The following is a 23236-nucleotide window of genomic DNA, read 5'->3' as shown; positions in this document are numbered from 1 at the left end:
CTGCAAGGTGTATGAAGTTTATACTGGGAATTGGGAAGTGGAAAAAGGCTGTATGTTTTTCTTCTCTCTTAAATACTATAAAGGGAATCAAAAATTGCATTTTTTTCACAATGAAATGTCTTTTTTTAAAAAATAGATAGCTTTCCCCAAGCCTTAAGGAAAAAATGCAAATGAGCTCCACATGCTCTCCAAAGTGTTCAGCAGTAATTTTGCAGGCACACTATAGGCATATAATTCCCAATATACATGGGCCAATAAAAATGGTACATTGTGCATTTCACGGTCCAGAATTCACAGGAAACCAGATAGGCAAAAAAAAAAAGGCCAACTTTTAGACACATGCATCTGGAACTTCAGACCACATCATGGCTAATGGCTTTATTGTGAAACGCTTCCTCTCACTGGGATCATTGTCAGCAAGGCTGTTTGTGTTGCTAAGCATATTGCAAACCCAGCAGCTTGATACATCTGGCATTATGCTCTTCTCTTTTTGCATGGAGAAGAAAAGAAGAAATAAAAAATGAAAAAGAAAAAACTAGAGGAGAGGGGAGCACTGGAGAGTGTAACTGATGTTTCAGAAAGGCTCTTTGGGATATCAATTCTACGGCAATGCATAGAACTCTACTACAAAAATTGTGGCTCCAAAAGTGTTACAGGCACCTTGTTGAATATAAAGACAACACTTTTGCTTCCCAGAGAATGTGCAGTTTAACTACAGACTTGGCACAAGAAATACTGCAGTTAATAAATGAAAGCAAGGGTTACAATTACGACATTGTGCAATTCTGGCATGTGCCATGAATTCTTTGTATGACCCCAGCACACTTCATCCCAGACTTTGGCTGGGCTATTTATAAGTCAGAGAAAGTTCTGGCCTCATCATACCACAGTGACCAGTTACATATTTAGTTAGCTCCCTTGCCTCTTTTCTCCTCAGTTCAGCAACAGTAGGTACAATTTTTTGGGGAAAAATATAGAATATTAACTCATGTTTCTAATAAGGCCATAACTGTTAAGTTGTTGGCTCCTGTATGAAACTGGTAAAGACTGGTATTGCTTTAGTCAGAACAACTTTTTTGCATTAATTATCCCTTTAAAATCCCCACTGCTGCTTTATTGGATGAAGCTGGTGACAAAGTACACAGCTACAGAGAGCTCACTCAGAGCTGAACTCTCTGATATAGCCAAAGAAAGACTGTGAAAGCATTGGTGCTGGAGGGCAGGCAAGCCCTCTACTCCTCTTGCCAAGACTGAGTGCTTCTAAGTATTTATAAGACTTGAAATCTTGACCCTTTATTGCTTTGAAAGTGTTAGCTGGCATAATTCCTTCCAGTTTGGTGAGTAGTTCCTGTGGGACATTGTGCTTGCAATTTTACAGCACAAGTGGTTTTCATGGCGTGATTATAACCATGGCCAAGCCTTTTTACATGGCATGAGGATACTCTAGGGATGCTTGGAGACTTTCAACTTGTGTGTCACTAATACTTTGGTATACTTACAGATGATTTACTTCTTCGTGGCCTTGGTCCTTAAATGTCTTTAGTTTTTATTCTGAAAACTGTTTGTAACTACCTATGTCTACAGGAGCACATTCCTGTAACTCTGGGGAATGTAATGTCTCTTACCAAGAGCCACAAGAGTGTCCTCAGGAGCACCTTAGAAATGTTAAATTAAGCAAATATATAAGCTGTTAGCATTTCTGAGGTGTGGCTCTATACTTAATTGCAGATTTTCTGTGATGCTTCTACAGGCTAACATTGCTATTGCTTCTTACTAACTGTTAAAGTCAGAATTCTTCACATTGGCTCCTTTAGATGCTTTTATCTGCCTTTGGATGAGATCAGTCCTGGGCAATTCTTCCTGCTGAAGGAGGGCCCAGCTGTCATTACAAGAAATGCAATGAAGGAGCCTCTGGAGGCATTCAGGAGCTTGGTGTAAATGTAGGAGAAATGTATCTACACTCAGAGATTATAAAATAGGACCATAATTTACTCTTTTCCATCACTTTCAGCCTATTGTGGGCAGTGACATATTTGCACAAGGCACTTGCTCGTTTTGTAGACATTTCTGTCCTTCAACAATTTCTGCTGAGACTAATTCAGACTCATTCCTTTAACTCAGTATTTATGCTGCTTCTTCTACTGGGTTCTATATATTCCTTTCTTCCAAGGCGACAAGACCTTTTCTATTTGTTTTATGTTTATTTTCTCTAGTAAAAAGAAGAGTAAGGAAAAGTAGATCCAATATATAAAATATATATGGTTTTTAGGTGAGAGCACACAGGACTACAAAACATCACAGAGCAGCTTTCTCTGTGATTAGTGACATTTCCTAGCCCATTGCACCTGGGAAGCAGAGTCTGTGCTTCCAAACTCTATATACATTTCCTTGTGTATGAATGTGTTCATGTTCACGTGTGTGTTCATCTGTACTAAAAATGGAATACAGCTTAATCATTTCCAATTTCAGGGAATTTTGGCTGCACTTCCATTTTATAGTATTTGGAACAGTTTTTGCTTTATATTAACTTAATGGGTTTGCCTGTTTTTAATGAGCATGTTTAGTGCAGTGAGACATCATGGTCACTCAATAGAACTTAAGTTACTTTTGCACACATTGTGTTGCAGGCCAGATTCTGACTGATTAATACATTGCAGGTGTCAGCCAGAATACAAAAGGATAAAGAGAAGGCTAAGGGAGTGAAGTTATTCCTTCTTGCTGGCTGACTGCTCTTTTTGAGGGCTGCAGAAGCCACTCTGAGACTGGATTGGAAAGACATCCCACTCAGAAACACAACCCTAGAAACTATACTTCTCTCATCCTTTCCATCTGCAAAAATTATTCCACTCATGGCAGAACAAAGAAAAAAAAACCATCAGGCAAAGGGGCTCTTTATGAAGCTCTTGCCAGCCAAAGTACATATGCCCATTAAAGTTAGGTTTGCACCTGTTTTTTGGGAGTCAGATGAAACTCTGGGAGTCATATTTCTCATATTTTGTTACCCATCTGTACAAACCCCTCAATCTGTGCAGGCCTGCATAGTAGCTAAGATAAACATTGTATATTTTGATTGTTTGATTAAATCTTGTCTGAACTATCAGTTGTGTAATGAGAAGAGCTGGCTTGCTCTGAGGTGCTAGCTGTCAATGGTTATTGTTAATCATAATCTAACAAATACCAGATACAGCTATTTGGCAATTGAGAACCAGCATTTTTCTTATTTAAGGTGATAGGAATGAAGGAAACATAAATCATAAAATACATATTTTCCCATATCTGAAAGTGCATTAATACTTAACATTTGTCTGCATTTCAAGACAACCAATTCATGGTTATTACCAGAGGATTGTACATTTTAAATCATCACTCAGGTTAACATTAGAGCATTCATTGACTGTTTCTCTTTTCTGGGTTAATTCCCACCAATGCTGGACCTTTGTAGAAAGAGCCAGTTCAACCTCAGTAAGGAGAATTGCTATAAACATTACAGATGACCATACAAATTATGTATACATTATTTTTAATGGTTTAATGCTAATTTACACTTCTGAAATATGCTTATAGTACTTTTATCTGTATATGTAAGTAGAACAAATTTTAGTTCTTTTCAGAAATTCAGTTTACAGACAGCCCACAGAAATATTTTATTGAATTAAGTCCTGATAATGTAAATCATGTCAACTACCTAGAGAAACCAGATGATAACCATTAAATAAAATTGAAGACAAGTTCAGACCTTGAAAACTTAATTTCATTGAGATCCCAAACATCCTGAAAATTAAGTACCCAGGCTAAAGTAAGTGTATAGGCTCCCACTCACAAGGGGCTTCATCATGGTTTTAAATCACAGCATGGTGCTGTAGGCTAGACAGAGCTGCACTTCCCAGCTGGAGATATTTTGACTGACTCATGGGGTTTTCTGAACAGACCTAATGACTCTTTGTAGGGTGTAATATAACCACATGCTTGCATACTAGTATGGACAGTGTAAAGGAGTGACCTCTTTCTGTTTTCTTTGGGGATCTGAAAAATTTGTTTCATGTGTATCTCGTATGGCACAACAAAAATTTTCCCGAATTAGTTGTTGAAATTAATATTTTCTAGTGCACTTTTGGTGGGTTTGCTTACCTCATACACTTTAAAAGCAAGAAGCTTTTTTCTGTATAATATAGCCCAGATTAAAAACAGCCACAGTATAGCCCAGATATAAAACAGCCACTGAAAAACAAGCATCACCTAATTGAAGGCAACCAAAATAAAAATGTTCATACATATGTAAATAAGGAGGAAACCTGGGATCTGAGATGTCTCTCAATTCCTACTCAATGTAACTAAGATGTCTCACAATATAATCTCAAATGACTAAATGCCTTTCTCTTCCTCAGAACATCTCTTAGCATAATTTTGGTCCTTGACTGGTACTGAATTATACAAAACAAGGATATCACCTGCAGATTCTCATTAGACAAGACTTCCCATAAGGAAGGGGGGAAGTGGCCCCCCTACATCAGGACTGACAAGACCCCATCCTTGAGCACGTGTCCACAATGTTGTGTTGAAATGCCTGTCACCAAGAGAAGGTCTCTGACTTGCTGGTCTCCAGCTACTTTGCTGAAGCCTAGTTAACCTGATGGATCAGGACTGCAGCACCATCCCATCCAGAGCTGGGAGGTTTTTCTGGCAGATCTCACTAATGACAATGCAGAGCAGCAGTGATCACTTTAGAGGACATTCAGCTGGGCCACCATAGTTGTGGAAGGATGATTAGAAGGATGCTACGTTGTTCTGTGGCAGGGGTTTATAATGAAATGATCCTTAAGGTCCTATTCAACTCAAACCATTCTATGATTGCCCATGCAAAAGGTTTTTTACAAAAGAAGCTGTTTTCCAACCTTCTCTGTAAACTAATATACACATGAAATAAGGTCCAAAGAAAGAAACCAGGAAATGGACACAGCAGTCACCACTGTCAGCTCAGGTTTGTGGGAGAAGACAAATCATTCTCACAAACCTAAAGAAAAAAATAGTGGGCTTTGCCTTGTGTAAGTGACATTGGGATGAACATCAAGGTCTTTGCTATTGCTGTGCCTGTGTATCTCATCAGAGTATAACATGTAGCCTTCAGTGTCTTTTTTACCAGCATTCAGATCTGTGTGATGCAAACCTAAGCTGCTGCCAGCCACTTCTCTTTGGTTACTACACTTCAGTGTCTGGTCTCACTGAACTCTGGCATCCTTTGGACTTGACAGATTAACACATATATGAATACATTTGCATATTTATTCTAAACCAGATGTTCTTCACGCAGTACGGCCAAATTCCCATCATCACTACAATCATATTCTGGGTTTCTAAAATAATGGAGTCATTAAAATTCCACCACATGCTTCTTAGTTAGAAAAAAAGGGTTATTAAAATTTTCCAGGTGAATTCTAAATGAATCCTAATTAAGGAGAAAGAATCCCTAGGTAATGTTAATTGTCACTATTTCTATCACTGAAAGATCTGGATTATACCAAAGACTATTATATTCTTTTGCAAGAGCTGTCATCTCTGTTACAGAAAAGACACTTGGAATAAAGTTTTAAAACATATAGTATATTGTTTTTGCCATAGACTTTTATCTGAGTTTTAACGTCTGAATAAAACGTCTGAAATTATAACTTTGAGAATTAAAAGTCTCAAATGTAAGTTACTTTAACTTACAAATGTAAGTTAAAATAGCAGTCTTTTTATGTGAAAATTGATATTTGGTAACATGTAGCACGATTAATTACTGCTAAATCAACTAATCCAAAGCTCTGGAATGCAAAGAATCAGAGTGACATTGTTTTCTGTTAAAGCTGGAAGGGAAAGTTTCAATCCATAGAGTGACAAAGAAAAAAAATCATATAAGAAAGAGAGATTTATTTTCTGAGAAGGGAGCTAAGAGTAAGAGGAACTGGGTGAGGCTGGAGACTACATTCAAATAGACTTTTCTAATTCAACGTGACATTTTTTTTCTAAACGAAAAATTCCAGACAGTCAGAAAGCAGAGGGAATACCCAGGAAAAACATACATTTGGAACTGCTACTTTGTATTAAAAAATAATGTCTTGGGGCCAGGAACTGCCCTTTGAATTGTGGCACTGAGAAGTGAGCACAGAAGTCAAAAAATGGCACACCTGGTCGTTTAGCATTTCTTAAATGATTAAATCATTCTCTCCCAGCTGACGGCGAGAGCTGCAGGCAGCAAAAGGCATCTCCCAGCGGCTGAGGCCCTGAACATCCCATTACACGTCCTGCAAGACACCCAGATGCCAGAGCAAAGGAGAAGATTTATTGAGGTTATTTAAGTCTCAAGTTTGCTTTGGGGCTACACATGGTATAAGGCAGTTCAGCCTGAACAGGCCAAGCAGAGGAAGGGAGGGGAATATATTTAAGTAATCCAAAGCATAGTGGGTGATGGAATATCTTAGTATCTTATTCTGGTCAAAAGCAGCAAAAGAAAAGAGTCAGTGAGAGAAGGGGAAAGAGAGAGATTGGTCCAAAAGAGGTCACAGCTCAGAAATGGGACAGGTCTGTTGATGTGGCAACCACCACACCACTCACTGGAGTAGGAAGGAGCTAATTGGTCACTGTTAAAGTCCCATCCAAATGTCAATGGAAAACTGCAACAGATATGATGGAAAGACACCTCTTGGCAATGGCACAAGAGGTTCTGCACTTGGAGCTTGCACCACCAGGCAAAGGTCAGCCCAGGCACGTAGCTGCTGTTGCAAAACATTGCTGGACATTTCCGAGAGAATGCCTGGCAAACTGTGCTCTCAAAGAAGCTGGGTGGATAAAGGTCTACAGCATCTCATTAGGTCCCAAGCATTTCATTAGCATTTCATTTAAAAAACTTGAGTTTGTTAAAAAGCTGTGTCTGAAATGTTTGGAAAGCTCAGTGTAGACAAGCATGCTCTACTGCAGTAAGTATGAAGTTCTCTTTAATGAGACCAAAGTCACTGTAAAGTTGACTTGAGCACAGGAACACAGAGAAATGTTAAACAGTCCGAGTCAAAACAAGGCACAACACTGGTGAAAGAAAAGGCTATCACTAATCAAAATGTTACAAATGCACCTTTCTGGGGGCATTCACACATTTCTATCATACAAAAGAATAGCTCTTTGGAAAAACACTTGCTTCTCTCACACAATGTTTACATTAATATATATTTTTTTAGGATACAGGAATGTAAAGATAACTTCTAAGAAAGTTAGAAATCTTTTCTAAGAAATCTAGAAAGATTTTTTCTAAGAAAATTATCTTTAAACTTTTTACTATGAGTGTGTGAGTTCTGAAGATTTCATTTAGGAAAGATGTTCCAGTAAACAGCAGATAATTACTCAAAAGAGTTTGAAAAGTTTCCCAGTTCAGCTTATATTCACTTTATCACTAAAGTGTTGAGGAAAACAATAAATCAAAAAAAAGAAATACCCATTTCTGGTCACTATATTTACAAGAAAAGAATGTGGAGACTTGCTTCATTATGTTTTCCTTCTTCTGCATCATTGATTCAGACACAGATTTGCAAAAATGCTTTACTAAATTTTATATGCCACTCAGTCTTCAGCCCTTGCTTTTTCAGCTATCAATTAAATTTCTTCTTCTAATAGTTCCAAACCAGAAGTGAATCAATCTCTGCAATGGACTAGAAATGGAATGGGTTAAAACAGAGAGTGAGAAGGAGAGGAACGCATTTTTAGAAACTTTAACAGTCTTCCCAGTTCATGGCATTTTGTTAGGACTGCAAAATTTTTTAGTTTAACCTTCTATTTAACCTCAGCCTTCAACAAAGCCAATAATAATATTAAGCTTTTGCTAGAGAGGTAGTAGCAATCACTTCACAATGGTTTGAATTTTGTAAGCCTTATGTGTCAGTGCATACATTTATATCCCAACTGCAAATGGCCCACATGTTTGGTGTGAGCAACCACAAGCAATTACAAAAATGGTGAGGAGAATTTGGGTATTTGAAACAGATTTTTCTCTTCAGTCTTGCCCCACTTTAGTAATAAAAAAATGTAAATTAAAAATTAGGCTGAAATGCTATGGGGAAAAAATCAAAATGTAAATTAAAAATTAGGATGAAATGCTATGGGGAAAAAATCAATAGGCAATTTCCTTTAATGGAATTGCACTGGTTATTGAATGTAACCATATGAGTGATGGCATCTACTGAATCCAGTGAGTCCTTGAAGTCTCAGGAGTCCAAGGATAGCACAACTCACCTGAGCTTGCTGTTGCCTGCTGTCCTGAAAGGTGATAGCTGGTCACCATTTCTACATCCAGCCTGGGTCACCTGTGAGCCTGGACACCAAATCCTCTGTTCCCAGAGCCAAGGGAATGAATCTTTTGGTTTATAGCTTCGCTGTTCGGGAGTTACATGACAGGCACCCACATGGCACACAGACCTTGCACATGCCTTTAACACTATGCTGCTCTTGCCTTCATATTGGATAGAGATTCCTTAACAAAATCTCCATCCTGAAAACAATTTTATTTTATTTCACCCTGGCTAGGCAAAGCCAGTATATGGAGATGGCAAAGCCCTTTGGTATCTTAATCAAGCTTCAGTCCATTTTTCTTCAATGTCCCCTTTTAACCCCTGCTACTACCCAGCCAATTTCTCCATAATCTGTTTTTCAAAAAGTCTGGGGAAAAAAGGCTTTTCAACTTGAAATCAGAGCACTGGTCAAAATTTTATCTGTAAAATAAATGTCTTGATTTAGCCCTAGTCTGGAGGGTATTAAAGAGATCTTTCTAACACAGTATATGTAGTCGCACAAAGACTTTTGTTTTGTGGCAGCAGTCACAGTTATAGCTCCATAAAGTAAAAAAGCAAGCAAAAACAAAATCATATTTAATACTTTTAGCAATTGCCCAAATTTACCAACTGCATTTTGGATTTCTGCTCCTCAGTATTTTTGGACTTCTTAGAAGTAACGTAAGGAGCCCATGAAGGCCTTGGAGGGATTGATCCTGCTCAGAGCTCCCTACCCAAGCCCTGCACACCAGGCTCTGGTGTGGAGGGCACAATCTGACATCCCCTTGCTGGGGATGAGGCATTGATTTCGGCATTAGATGTTCCATATATTTATTCTATTAGTGGTAACAGGAGCCTTTGTAGCTCCCTGCCTGGTATTGTCACTACCAAGAGGTCCATGACCTCGGTGGAACTTGTGGGATCCACAAAACCAAAACAATGACCCAGAGGAAATAAAAGAGAAGACATCAAGAAAGGGGTTTGGAGGATCTCTCTTATATAGGCTATGGGATCTTAGCCTTTTTAGTCTATAGAAGAGAAGACTGAGAGATCTCACCAGTGCGTGTAAATATCTCAAGGGCAGGTGTCAAGAGGATGGTGCCAGGCTCTTTCTAGTAGTGCCCAGTGACAGGATGAGGAGCAATAGTAATAAACTAAAACACAAGAAATTCCAACTAAACACAAGGAAGAACTTCTTTTCATTGAGGGTGGCAGACCACTCTCTGGCTGCCCAGAGAGGCAGTGAAGTCTCCCTCTCTGGAGACATTCCAAACCCACCTGGACATGTTCCTGTGTCGCCTGCTCCAGGTGATCTTGCCTTGCCAGGCTGTCAGACTAGATGATCTGCAGAGATCCATTCCATTCTAGAGTTCTGCAGTGCTGTGACAGGCAGGATTGCCACACGCCTTTACCCTCCTCCCTGGGAGCTCATGCAGCAGCAGCTGTATCTGAGCAGTGGAATCAGGTCACCTGTGAAAGAGCACGAGCACAAAGTGGAGAGGCTGAGGCAACATGGACCACATCTGCTGCTCTTGCGCATTGGTAATTTGGTAGTTTATAGTAATTTGGTAATTTGCACCAGCTGAATGTGAGGCGTTTTTTGTAAGTTAACTTAGCCCTGCATTTTCACATTAGGGGTTGTAGTGAAACCATTTGAATAATCTGAGCCCCATGATTTAGTGCACCAGTTGGTGAATGCCAAATATCCTTACAAGCAGGCACAGCACATGTGGGATGCATACAGGAATTTTTAATGATAAAATGCAAAACTGTTCTCCCCTATAGTGAAAAGCACACGCAGTAACATTATAAATAAAATTTATCCTTAAAACAAAAATTGTGACTATGCAAGAAGAGGAAAGCATGGAGCTGTCAGAGATATCAGAATATAAAGCTTTTTAACTACAGGATACTTCAGAAATTATTTCACAACCTTTTACTCTCTGGAACACAAGAAGTTGACTCCAGAGCTCAAGCTGCAAAGAGCAATTGCTGTAGCTGAAAGTATTTGTTTCAAAGCACTGTGGAAGTAAATGAAAGTGTCATTTTGTGCTAATGTGATAGGCAGCTACTCTGCCTTGTCAGAACAAGCAAAGTCCTGTAAGCTTTATCCCATTGCCACAGGCACTTGGGCACCTCTCTGGAAATCAATCACAGATTGGCCTGAAGAAGAGCAGAGCTGAAACAATGGCACCAGAGTAGAGGACCCCTAATGAAATCCATTTGCTAGTCCACACCTAGGCTGTCTAGACAGCACCTCCTGTGCTTTGATCACTGATAAACCATCCTAAATGTTACCAGGGCTGCTTTTTTGTTTCTGTTTACAGGCAATCAATAGGCCTCTGGCCATTGCCTCTATTTCAAAGCAGCACTTTTCATCTGACTGCAATCAAATAAAAAAGAACAAAGAGATGGGCATTTTGGATATGAGATACTTATTTTCCTGTGATTTATACAATTTCAAATGAAGAGCGAAAACAAAAAAGCAATTGTGAGTGTACATGTGATAAATGTTTCTAATTAGGCATGCTCTCTTAATCAATTTGAAAGCTGTATTCCCTCCCAAAACAAAAAGGAAAAATTTAGTGTATGCTTTTGTTTGTATGCATGCGCATGTGTTCATACTGCATAACACCCACCTGCAGATTTTGGAGCCTGTTTTATTTGCATTGGAGCTACATGTCATGGTGCTATTTTGTGCTGTTTGCTAGTACAGTCATGATCTGCACTCTGAAAACTCCACATGGAATATCCAGGTATTTTTCCAAGAGGCTCTGGTTTACGATTTAACCACAGTACAATTCAAACCATAGGAACTGAAAAATCTACCCCAAAACATTGTATACTACACTTGCTCAGCATACACTGGCCCATAAATAATTCAGACTTTTTAGCCATACATACTATATGGCTAAAATGTATACTGATATATACATTTTCTTAAGATTCGTCTAGGTACTGTTTTGCATGTGGGTTTAAGCATGTTTTACCCAAATTCAAGTCCACAAATACCATGTGGTTGCCTTTAGCTGGATGTCAGTGCTTGAACTTTGAGCCCTTCTCATCTTTTATCTTCAGCAACTTGAAGTAGCCTGCTTAAATTCAGCCTTTGAAACCCTCCCAGCCCCTCCCTATGTATGTCATGACAGTTCAGCATCTTAAGCCTCAATCACATGCATTCTTTCAAAAACTCCAAAAGATCGTAAAACCAAGAAGAGATTTAATCTCATCTCTGAATTTGGCTCAACCAGTATATCATTTCAATACACTTTATTTCTTGTGTAATAATCCAAAGGCATTTTGGAGGCAGCTTAACAAAGCTAAAAAAAAAAAAAATCAGTCTTGTAAGGCTAGGCATTTTTACTTCTTAATAGTTGAAAATATTTCTGTTTCAAAACTCAAGTTCAAAATCAACTCTTTCTGGCTCTTCTGTAATCTCCTAAATAATTGATTTCTTTGCTATTTCCTCTTCTCCTCTTTCTGATGATTTAATGAAGAATTTAATTAGGTGCCTTCAAAATTGCTGACCTCATGGGAAAGGGAACAGATAAACTCTTTCAACAGCACATTATGCTTATACTGTTGAAGAATGGCACAATCTGTGGTGCTGTTTAACCAAATCTTCGACTTCAGATGCTGAAGGATAAAACATTGTGTGCTTAGCCTTGCCCCAAAATATTGCACAGGATTTTACTCCCTTATAAAAATCTCATTAAGTTAACCAAGATTTGCCATTTAGTGATTTACCATTGAAGTGACAATATATGGGGGGGACCAGGGGTCCAAAAAAAAGTGGCAATGCATCAAAACCCCTTTTAAAATAGGTCACAGAAGTAGGAAAGTAGGGGGGGAAATAAAGTCATAATAAACTTGTTTAAGCACAGAAGTGATGAAGAACAGAGAGACTAAGGCTCTTTCCCAGGGCTGTGTGCATACCATTGATTTACTGATGCTTTACTCAGGTCCCTTAGAGGATGCACAAAGTTTTCAGAGTTCAAGTCCCTACATTGTATCCCTGATTACAATAGGAGGGGTACATTATAAAAACACTCCATAAAACACTTCCATGTCATTCCTTTGCCAACATTTTCTTTCAGATTGATGTTATTTGAAGTGAGAGATCCCAAGGTCTCTGCAAAAAGGCTGTGGGGCTGCATAGGAACATCAATTAACATTTAAAGTTTTAGTTCTTCGCCTCCCTTGTTTCTTTTCAAAAAGAGGACACGAGTTTTGTCTGACTGAGACAGGACTGGAGCTGCTGAAAATTATTTTACACTTTTAGAGTAATTATAGCAGTTTTAGTAGTGGCCTTTTAAGATGAAACTTAATGCAAGAGAGAAAAGAGACTGAAATCATTTATAAAAACACTGAGATTCGTACATACTGACTCAAATGTACAGTGGGAAGCACTCATTATTCTCTTATCCCTAGCAATATTTTTATTACAGTTTAATTTAAGAACCATTCCCTCTCCTTGAAGTCAAAAGAGTTAACTGTGTGTAAATCTCCCAGGAATAAATGGAACTGAAACAGTGCCCCTTGGAAAAAGACCAAAACATCTTTCCCAGAAAGAAAAAAAACTTTGAAATCCTATGAGTACCCAATAACTTTGTGAACAAATTGCAGATTTGAGCCAAAAAGACATTAAAAACAACAGAACTCTGCCTGAAATCAGTTTACTTTGAATTAAGTTTTTATTTAATCTGTGCCTTCAAATGACATATTTAAACACTCTTTATAACTAGAAGAAGTAGGCAAAAAAGAGCAAGATTGAGAATTTTTTGCTCTGTCGGAGTCTTTCTTCTTCTAGCTGCAGTTAGCCATCAGATCTGTCATATGTCATTTTTCAGCTCATTAGGTGGGATTTTGGATATTTCTGTGTACAGTAAGAGGTATTGAGCAGTTGAAGCTGGGAAGGTCAAATATTAAGCACAATGTCATCATCCCTAATAGCTTCCAAGGAAAATTCTTGCATAATTGTTTAATGCCATGAGCTGCCTGTAGTGGGACATACTCATTTTTGCCAATTTCCATTAACTCTTGAGGCTGACGGCCAGAAGCCGTAGGAGCAAAGGAACGTACTCAGATTGGATCAAGCTGTTTTGCTGATATTCTTCCTGCCCCATACTAATTTAATGAGACACCCCAGCAATGAGGAGAAGCCTCAGAGAGTGGTGCAGCATATGGTCCAGTAACACACCAGAACACACTTCCCTTTGCATCCAGAGACGATAAATCGTGCACAGGGCACTGCTCAACTAGCTTTTGCATGCTTTGGCCCCAAATCAGCAAACAACTTGCACGTGCATTTTGCTCAAGCAAGTCCCCATGAGATCAACAGCACTGCTCATGGTGAGAGGCACATACATCACTGTGAGCAGCATGAGGGCCTTCTTTGGACAGAGATCTGTGGCAGAAAAATGGGAGCAAAGCCTTCCCTGCTGCAAACCAGCCTGCTCCTGGTGCTGGCTGGGGGGTGCCCTGGCGCTGCGAGCATCATGCCAAGAGCCAGGAGAAGGAAGCTTTTCAAAAGTGGCACAGAGCAACGCTCCACAATCCAACTGTTTCTTTTAGCTCCACCATCCCAACTGTTTCTTTTAATGTGGTGTTTCGCAGTAAAGCTGTTTTAAGAAAATTCATCCCTTTTTTCTGAGAATGTTTCAACATTAAAGGCAGAGCTGACTTTCAAGACTCATCAGTATAAAGTAATTAACTGGGGTAACTCAAGTGGAATAGATTGTCCCAGGAAACCTCTCTGGTGTGCATGTATAGATGCTCCACTCCACAATAAGTGAGTTGTAGTCCAGATCCCAGTGTGTGCAGAAGCCTAAGGGTAATTACTCTGCAATAATTTCATCTATTTTTTAGCCTCAGCCTTAAACTGCTCTCATTAAATCAGTACCAGAAAAAAACATGGTTTTCTTTAAGTAAAATATTTAAGTTAAAATGAAGCAAATTTATGGTTTATAAACTAGTTTATTTTGCATTGAAATATCAAATCATGGTTGAGGGACAGTAATTTTCAGCTGAAGGAGAGAAATCAGCAGAAAAAGAGCAATAATTTTTTTAACCACTGAAAACAGATAGATGACAGTGTCCTTTGTCTTGCATTTGCTAAATTTGTGTACACAGATTTTTACATGAGTTTTGCTGTGTCATCATTTGGTTACAAAACTGATGCCCCTGGCTACACCCATATTTTTGCAATTTAAAATTCAGATTTGTTTTGCAACAACACATCTCTCATTTGAGACCAAACACTTACCAATACTACATTTTAAAAATATTTTGCTTATATATAGATATTCATAAACTGTAAATATAAACAGCAATATACAAATAGTACCAGTGTTGCAAAAATACTGCAAGTTCAAAAAAGAAAGTTTTTACACATAATCAGGTAGTTAAATGCCTCTTTTTTTGATCAAAACATACTTCTTCTCTTTCACCTGTCTACCAATTCCCCCAAAATTCTGGATTTGAAAACAAAATCCTACTCATCAGCAAGTGTTGGAATTTTATGTGTTAGGTTTTACCTTTCCCAGAAGGATTCTTTCAGTAAAAGAAGATTAAATTCTCTCAGTTCTCTGTAGCAATTTATGAACATGTATCACTGATCTTCTGGTAACAAAAACACCTGCATTCATAGGCAAGAGCATGGAGGATGTACCTTATTAAAGTATAACTTCTGCAAACATACTTCTTTCCAATTTTCTGCATCCAAAATAAATAAAACTATTCAAACCCTGGCTGAAATTCTGGCCAGCAGGAAATCAACATGGAAATCACTGTTGATTTCACTGGGGACCAAAATTTTACTTTCAGATTCTCTCTGTTTTCCACTTTATGCTAGGTAATGTGGCATTTTTTGATATTTTTGTCACAAAGCCACAGAAGTAGATGATGAGACTGATGGCCCTGAGTCCACAGCAGGAGCCTTGCACACATCTGAGCAGGGAAGGCAGAAGCTGAAGAGAAAGATGTGGTTAGATTTTCTTATTTCCCAATCAGCATTTGGATTGTTAATGTGGTAGCAAGTAGAGTTAACATTAGGGATTTTTCCTCAAATGTGGGCCAGGAAATAAGGCCAGAGCTGTGCTGGATGCAGAGATGTGGTTCTACACACCTCATTCTGTGCACACATACAGTATCCTGACACAGCTTTGAAGAAGAGAGATATAGAATATATCACTGAACTTATAACATTGACAAGCAAAACAAAGTAATTTCTTTTTTGCAAGACCTTTAGAACTGCAAACACACTATGTTCTACCATTATCAGAGGCAGAGAGGACTAAAATGAATATTAATTTAGTCATTCCTACTCAAGGCAAGTCTGTATCTGAATGAAGAGGTTTTTTGGGGGTTTTTTGGTTGCTTTGCTTGAAAAAAAAATGTAACAAATTCTTTCTTTGTTGAAGAAGCCTAATTAAAAGCAGATAAAAATCAGGAAAATATTTCTTGCATTCTTTAAAATAGAACAAAATGTGCCTGCAATTGTGAGCTGAAAAGGAGCTGTCCTTCTGTTTGTTAAAGAGAAACTAAAGATGCATTGTGCAAGCTTATCTATATCTACCCCATGTGTCACATAATCCTTTTAAAAACAAGGATGCTTATTTTATTCAGCTCTTCCCAACAAAACTGCAGTATCCCACACATAAATGAGTTAGTAGTTTTGCACGGTCCATTTTTGTAATTTACGTAATAGCAGCATACCCCTGTAAATAGCTGTGAAGATAAAACAGTTTTAGCATGAAAGGATAATCATATAATCCCAAAGGAGTAGGAATTACAGGAAAAACTTGCCCTCATGACATTCATCTTCTCAAGAGGCACTCTTAGATGATACTGAAGAAAAACAACAAAAAACCCCTGTGATATAAATAATGCACTGGCTTTTGCATTTCCAAGGTGTTCTGAAAGTATGAAGCCAAATAGGAAGCTGCATCACTGAATTTATCTCTTCTTGTCTGTTCCCACAGCGCCATGGCACAAATCATGTAGACAAGCTTAGAAAGAAGTGGTTATGATGCCAAAAATTGCAATCATAGATTCTGAAGGTACTTGTTTTACACATTTCTACACAATGATTGCAAAGTGTGTGATCCAAGAAGACATTGCTCCCAGCTGAAATGCACACAGCCCTGCCTTCCACAGCACCACACGGAAATGCTTAGCGAGAGTAACAGGTTAACAAAGCATTGGCAAGTGGCTTCTTTGCTCACACTGGTGCAAAAATAAGCAGACAGGGAAACTGGGGCAGGGAACTGCTTTAAATTCTGTAATGCATAGAACAATTTCTCATTAATTAATTCAGTCATTAGTAGCAGTTTCCCTGAGGGTAGTGTAACCTGAACAGGATATCACAATTACAGCACTTGTTCCTTTTTTAAGCTTGTTGGCTTTTGACATGGAGTATTCATCAAAAAAAGTCATCTCTGTTCAGCAAACTCTTAAGCAGCTCTTCCTGACTTCCTTTATACATTGATTGTCATTTATTCTCCTCATAGGCAAGGTCTGTAAGAGCATCAGAAGTGACAGTATTGCTTGCTTTTCAATACCTATAAGACCTCTATTACTGTAGAATGGGCATGCCTACCTACCAAAACATCAAGTTCTCCCAAATCTCTGATTAAGGAATCTTGATTTAATAGCTAAGCTTTCCAAAGTATTTGGGCATCTGAAAAAGGGAAATATTTAAGTGTTTTTAAAACTCTGATGACTGAGTTGATGGAAGAAGGCAATAAAAAAGCAGGGACTAAAGCCATATGGCAGGATTCTTTGTCACTACACTTAGTCTTCATGGGTGTGTTGTGTGCATGGATGGTTGGCACACGGTGACAGAGAATTGCTTGTGTACAGACACCAGTCACTGTTTCACTCTGTGCCCTGGCCCCAGGCCATGCCACCAACTACTGCTCTGCTCCTATTCAGGAATAGCTGTAATTTAGACAATACTAGACTGTATTCTTGAAATCTTAGAAGTCACTCAAGATTGAAATTACTGGGAGCTGCCCCTTAAAAAATCTGAAATGCTCAATCCTCTCCTGTAGGTCCCCAGCCCTTCAAAGACCAAAAGGAAGAGGGAAAAAACCAGCCTTAAATTGCAGAGATCTACAGAAAATGAGCTCCATATTCCTAGAGAAGTATCTCTGAATTTCTCTGATGATCTGATGAATTCTGCTCTGCCTCACATGATTCATATGAAAACAGAAATCTTGTGAACAGAACATGCCACCTTCATTGCTGAATTCTTTCGGAAAGCTCTAGGTTTTATTTCAGTGTAATTCATTTAATGGTATTTTAGGCAGCTTTTAGCATCTCTCTGCAAGAATATAAATCACTGCTTTGCAAGGTGTGTCTTGGGTCCCAAGGACTCTCTGCACCCAAATGGCACCACAAACTTCCCCTGTGTCGCAACATGAGATTTGCAGTGAAATACACACAGGAAAAATACTGCTTCAGGAAACAGGTTATTGCCCATGTACAATTAGGGCCACGTTCTTTCCCACAATGCTGGATTTTGATTTCTTGTCTGCTTCAGCAGTAAAGGAAAGGGTTTGAAGACCTCAGACAGTCTGAGAATTGAAATGGTAGAAAGCTTTAAATCACTCTGTCCTTGAAACAGGATGAGCGAAACATAAACCATAAGTCAAATTATTTATGGTTATAAAAAATGGTGACATGTACAATGAAAAGGTGTCCAACAAAATATTTTAGGGTCAGTTTAGAGCAACCATTATAAATTTTAATATTCTGTCTCAAAGCAGCATAAGAAAACTTGTACCATATTGGCTGGTTATGGAGAATGTGGAAGAGGCTTTTTGCATCCACATTTTTTCAGCTTCTCTTAATTTTTCTCCTGTCCTATGGGGAATTTATCTAGACATTCATGTATGTCCTTAAATCTCTAAACATATATCTTTTTGTTCATACAACACTTCAAGGAAAATCAGGGCCACAGATGGGCAGACTAAAGCTTCTGCATCTTAACTGACCATTTCCTCCTGAACAAAGTAGCAGCAAACTGCCAAGGCTGAAGCTCTTCTCTTGCAGATGGCCAAACCCTTTATGGACATATACAAAGGTTTTGGATGAACCCTGTAGAACTTGTCATGTGAATGTTCACAGGGTCAGGCATTTAATTTGCAAAGGCAGTAAATTCACACAGTGCATAATGCAAAGAGCTGGTAGTTCTTAGCTAAAATAGAATTTGTGAGATTGTAACCCATTCCATTAATCAATGGCAACATTGCCTCCACAAAAATAGGGACTATTGCACTTAGAGACAGCATCTGACTCTCCCTGATGCTGTTAAGGGGTCTTTCTGAAAATATGTGGTTACTGCTCCAATGAAAAACTTTCTAACCACATTTTATCATGATAATGACCAACACAGCCAGTCTGGATTATAGCTGCAAATAAAAATTTAACCAAAGAACTTTATCCGATGGAAAAATCAATATAGTTTACAATGAGTGCATGTCTTAATAGCCACAGGGCAACCACTAATATTGTCATTAAAAACATTCTTGCCTTTATTAATTTATGTTTTTCCTCTTAAAAAAATCTATGTGAGCAATAATCATAAGGGAACACCTCTACATTCATTTGCTTTTCAAATGTGTCTAAATTATTTAGCTTGTCTAATGAATTTGTCTTGTACTAAGATCTTTGCTATCAGTCCTTGCCCTGCAGCCCTACCCAGCATTGCTGTCAGAGGAAGTGTTGGCCAAGTGAGAACTGAGTGTTTGGGGGAAACATTAATCAGAAAATTTGAGTATTTAAACAACCCATCCAAAAATTGTGTGTTGACTGAAAGCACATTAAAATAACAAAAAGCTATCTAAGTGTTTAATCAGAGTTATTTTTAGTGTCTCAAAAGGTGTGCATACTAGAGAATTTTAATTCTGGCCTTTCTACCCTGATTATGTCTTTATACATGTTCCTATGAAAAGAGGAGGAAGAAGAACTCACTCTCTGCCACGGTGAATGATCCCAGGAGTACAGAGTGAATTTATTTAGTCCTTCTATAGTTGCTGCTAGGGATTATTATAGCCAAAATGTCTGTGCATTTTCTGGAGTACAGTGCCAGGGCAGTAGAACAGCTGAAAGGTCTAGAGCTGACCATTACTGCAGGAAAATTATGTTCAATTTGGAGCATCCCAGTGTGTGTATCCAACCACCTTACTCTTTACAGCCCTTCTTGGGGAAGCACTGCTTCCTAAACACAAAATCAATGAAGTGCCACTTCACACAGTCAGCTGGAGAAATTGAGAACCATGCAGGACATCACCAATAAAAGTGGGCTCAGAAAGCAGAAATCAGAAATTAAGCTCCCAGCTTAATAGAAATCATAACCCTCAGATATACTAAATAATTCTGCATCTGAATATTTTCTACATTTCTAGAAGAGTAACAGAAAATTATTTCTTTAACTAAGCAATCAGTATTAATAGTCTGATATTTAATAACTGGTGTGAATTTACCACATCATCAGTGCATCTACTGCAGCAAGATGTTCTGGCACAGACACGCAAAATAATTTAGTGGAGACATGTGTTGCTCACATACTTGGTGAGTTCCAGGTGTCCCACAGAAGAACTCTTCTGATTAGTAGAAAGAAATACTAAATCCAAGAAGAGGAGTGCAAGTCAGTACCAAAATATAAGGACACTGGCTACTTAGGAAGGAATAGTGATCCTCATGCTCAGCGTTCCAGGGAATTCACTGGGAGGGCTTCTCTGAGTTACCAGGAAACAAATAAGAACAAGTGAGCTGCTGCTGAAGGACATTCCAAAGTGAGGCTTGTCCTGCTGCCTCATGTCATAATCTTTACAAACTTGTTCTAAAATTTTGTATTTCTGCTGTGTTTTTTTTTTTTTTTTTCCCAATGCAAGTCAAAACAGGCTTTGGATCATCTTGAAAATTATGATGTTATCACTTATCTCACTGGCTTTGGTGGAAGAAAAAGCATGTCCATGATTTGCATGGGAGTGAAGGGTTTGGGGAAAAAAAAAAGGGAGTCTAAACAATTCCCAAGAAAAATAATTTTCATAATTTCCTACTCACATATCAGGATAGATTTAGCCAGCAAAGGAAGGATTGGTTGTGCTCTTTCCTTATCCATAGATCTGCTGTTTTTTTGAGAGAAGATTTATCTGAACAGGAGGCTGGCAAAACCAGAAATACATCAGAGAAAACAAAAAAAAAAGACCAGGAAATTATTTTACTTCAGTAAAATTATTTGTCATATATTCCTCAGTTGTACAGAAACAGACTTTTCCCTCCAGACTTAAAAATAATTGTCAGTTTGCCAGCCCCAGTGCTTATGACATTTTGAATAGGAGTAAAAATAAAAGTGTGGAAAGGACAGTACCTCACAAAAAAAAAGGCTATGTACAAAACCAGCGGAGAGTACTGATTATGATTAAAAAACCCTATCAAACTCTTTGAGCATGATATGCAGTGATAAAAACCAGGATATTCCTAGAAGCAAAAAATAAATTATTCTTAGTACACTCTACAGAGTAACCCAGCACAAGTACGACATTGAATATTTTGCACCAATTAGATGTTCTCTGATCAAAAGGATTGTGTTTTTATTGGCCTGGGTTTATGAAAGTTATTAATAAAAAGATTTTCATGGAAGATCATGGGCATTAAGACACATTTCATTTATTTGAAAAAACACAAAATGTTACCTTATGAACTGTAATTGTATTGATTCCTTGTCTTGGCTGAGGGTTGGAAGGACAGGAATCGTTTTGGTGACGATTGTTCATTTTATCAGCTCTAAAGAGCTCTGCTTTATTAGTGGTCAGAGACAGCTAATTCTAAAGAACTTAAAGAAGAGTAGCTCTTCCCTCAGCATTAACTTCCTGCTTAAATTAATTCAGGCCAATTTGCAGTTTCGAAAGACAGCCGATGAAAGGAAGGCTTAGTGGGGCTGCAGTGAAAGAGCCAGGCTGATACTGCCAGGTGGCCTGAAACAAGATTAGTTGACATCAAGTTCTTAAAAAAGCTGTATTGTAGCTTAAGCACTGTCACTGTGCAGTTTTTTCTGAGACACTGACAGGGCAAGGATGGTTTCTTAGTTATTTCCTTTGCCACAAACACTTTGGAATCTTGGAAACTATTATTGTGAACTCCAGATATCAGCAGACTGCTCAAACACCTAACCAGGTATTTTGAGATCAGAAAGTTTGTGCCTTCCACCTGTGGGTGTGACCTTAATGCCATGCTTTCTGTGACTTTTCCTTCCCTACACAATCAAATAGGATTGCTCCATTGTGTGGTGATGGAAAGGGTGGCAGTGCCTCCCAAGACTGTGGAGATTGTGACATGGCTTGTATGTGTCTCAGCTTACTGGGAAGGATGTTGGAAATATTCACAGGATTTTGGCAAAAATCTGATTTTGACCATGAAACTGTTTTCCTCTGTCTCTTTTATCTCTCAGTGAAACAACCCATGGTCCTGAATTTTTAACATACTTCAGAAGAAAGTCCCTTAACAGATCTGGAAATTTGGCCAAGGAAATTTGTGACTAATAAAGTGGTTATTCAAACACTCTCAAATATATCTCTACAAAACTCTGCACCTTAGATACAAAAACAAAACATCATTTGAAGCAAATACCTACAAAGTATAATCCTCCACATGAATTATTAAATTTAATCATGCTATTGAAAAAAATACTGGAGATGGCAGATAAGAAACTTGGCTACTTTGACACTACTGACAATACCCTAAAATTCCTGAGTGAGCATTAGGAAGAAAAGAAATTCATAAAGAATTCAATAGAAAGTCATAATGTTGCAAGAAGCAGGAGGTTCTGTTCTACACCATGGCTGTGTGTCTTCTGGAAGGGAAGGAGACTGTACAAATGTGTAGGCATGGATAAAACACCAGGCATACATTGTGCTGATACCTGTTCATTGGAAGCTGAAATCATGCTAGATGCTCCTTAGAGCTGCTATTTTTTAATTTTGTTTTTTTACCTCGAGGTGCTGGTTAAGCATTGTTTTGCCAGAAATAATGCAACTCTTTTAAAATAAAGAATTAGAAAAAGCATAGTTCCCACTGAAGCATAGAAAGCATTTTTTTTTACCTCAAAAACTCTGCCTTTCAATTTTATTTTTTTAATATATTCAGGAATAAAAGAGAGAGAGAATTTGCACCACTAGAAAATCAAGGAAGTACAGTATTTATGGATAGAATTATGAGAGAAAAAGCAAATAAAATTTTCAAAAGCTCATTATTTATCATTTTTAATTTATGGAAGATGGAGGTTTTACAAGAAAATTCAATTGTTTTGCACCATAAGAAACAAAGTTATTTTAAAAGGCCTTATTATGCTCAGTGATGGTTAGAGAGCAGAGTTTCTTGTGAATAAAGTTTTTTTGTTTTGAAGTTTCCTACTCTAAATTGGAAAACTAAAGAGTTCTCCTGGGTTGCTGGGTGAGCTCAGAGAGGCTGTAAGCTACAGAGCTGGCTGCTCAGTGAGATTCTCAAGCATTGGCCTGGGGTAAAAGAGGTGCTGCCATTTACTGCAACCTTTGAGATCAGCCAGTCAGGATACATACTGCTGGTGTTTGGGGGAAATAGGTAACTAACCAAGGTAATGAACACAAAAACTCAGCAACTACAAAAAAATCTTTGCTTTTCCAGAGAACACAAACTCCTGACCTGGATTTTTTGTTTGTTTTGTTCCCAGGTGGCCTTGCAGGATGGAGAGCCAAAGTACAAGAGTAGGATCTCAGGCAGATTCACATCATGAAATAGACTGTTTTCCTTCAAAAAACTTAGAAGAATTGACCCAGAATGTTTCCATTTCCAACAGAGCACTGTGATGCTCCAGACATACCATGTGCACTTTTAGGTACCCCAAATTCCCAAAACAAGGCACTGGTGCAAAGCCCTGGGCTGCTGCCCAGGAATGCTCT

The 23236-nt window shown here is 38.3% G+C and overlaps 1 long non-coding RNA gene across 3 annotated transcripts in view; it reads right to left on the bottom strand.

Moving 5' to 3' along the window:
- LOC110481887 (uncharacterized) overlaps nucleotides 1–22992 on the bottom strand; it is a 73245-nt gene extending 50253 nt beyond the window's left edge. For all 3 annotated transcript variants that reach the window (XR_014954688.1, XR_002467339.3, XR_014954689.1), the window contains exons 1-2: nucleotides 14828–22992; nucleotides 9570–9761 (exon numbers count right to left, since the gene is read on the bottom strand). This is a non-coding gene — a long non-coding RNA (uncharacterized LOC110481887). The remainder of the gene's footprint in view (nucleotides 1–9569; nucleotides 9762–14827) is intronic.
- Between the last annotated feature and the right edge of the window lie 244 nt (nucleotides 22993–23236).

Source organism: Lonchura striata, chromosome 4, assembly GCF_050655825.1.
Source record: "Lonchura striata isolate lonStrDom1 chromosome 4, ASM5065582v1, whole genome shotgun sequence".
Taxonomy (NCBI): Eukaryota; Metazoa; Chordata; class Aves; order Passeriformes; family Estrildidae; genus Lonchura; species Lonchura striata.
Note: the sequence above shows the minus strand (reverse complement) of the source record. Positions and strands in the feature narration are given on the sequence as shown.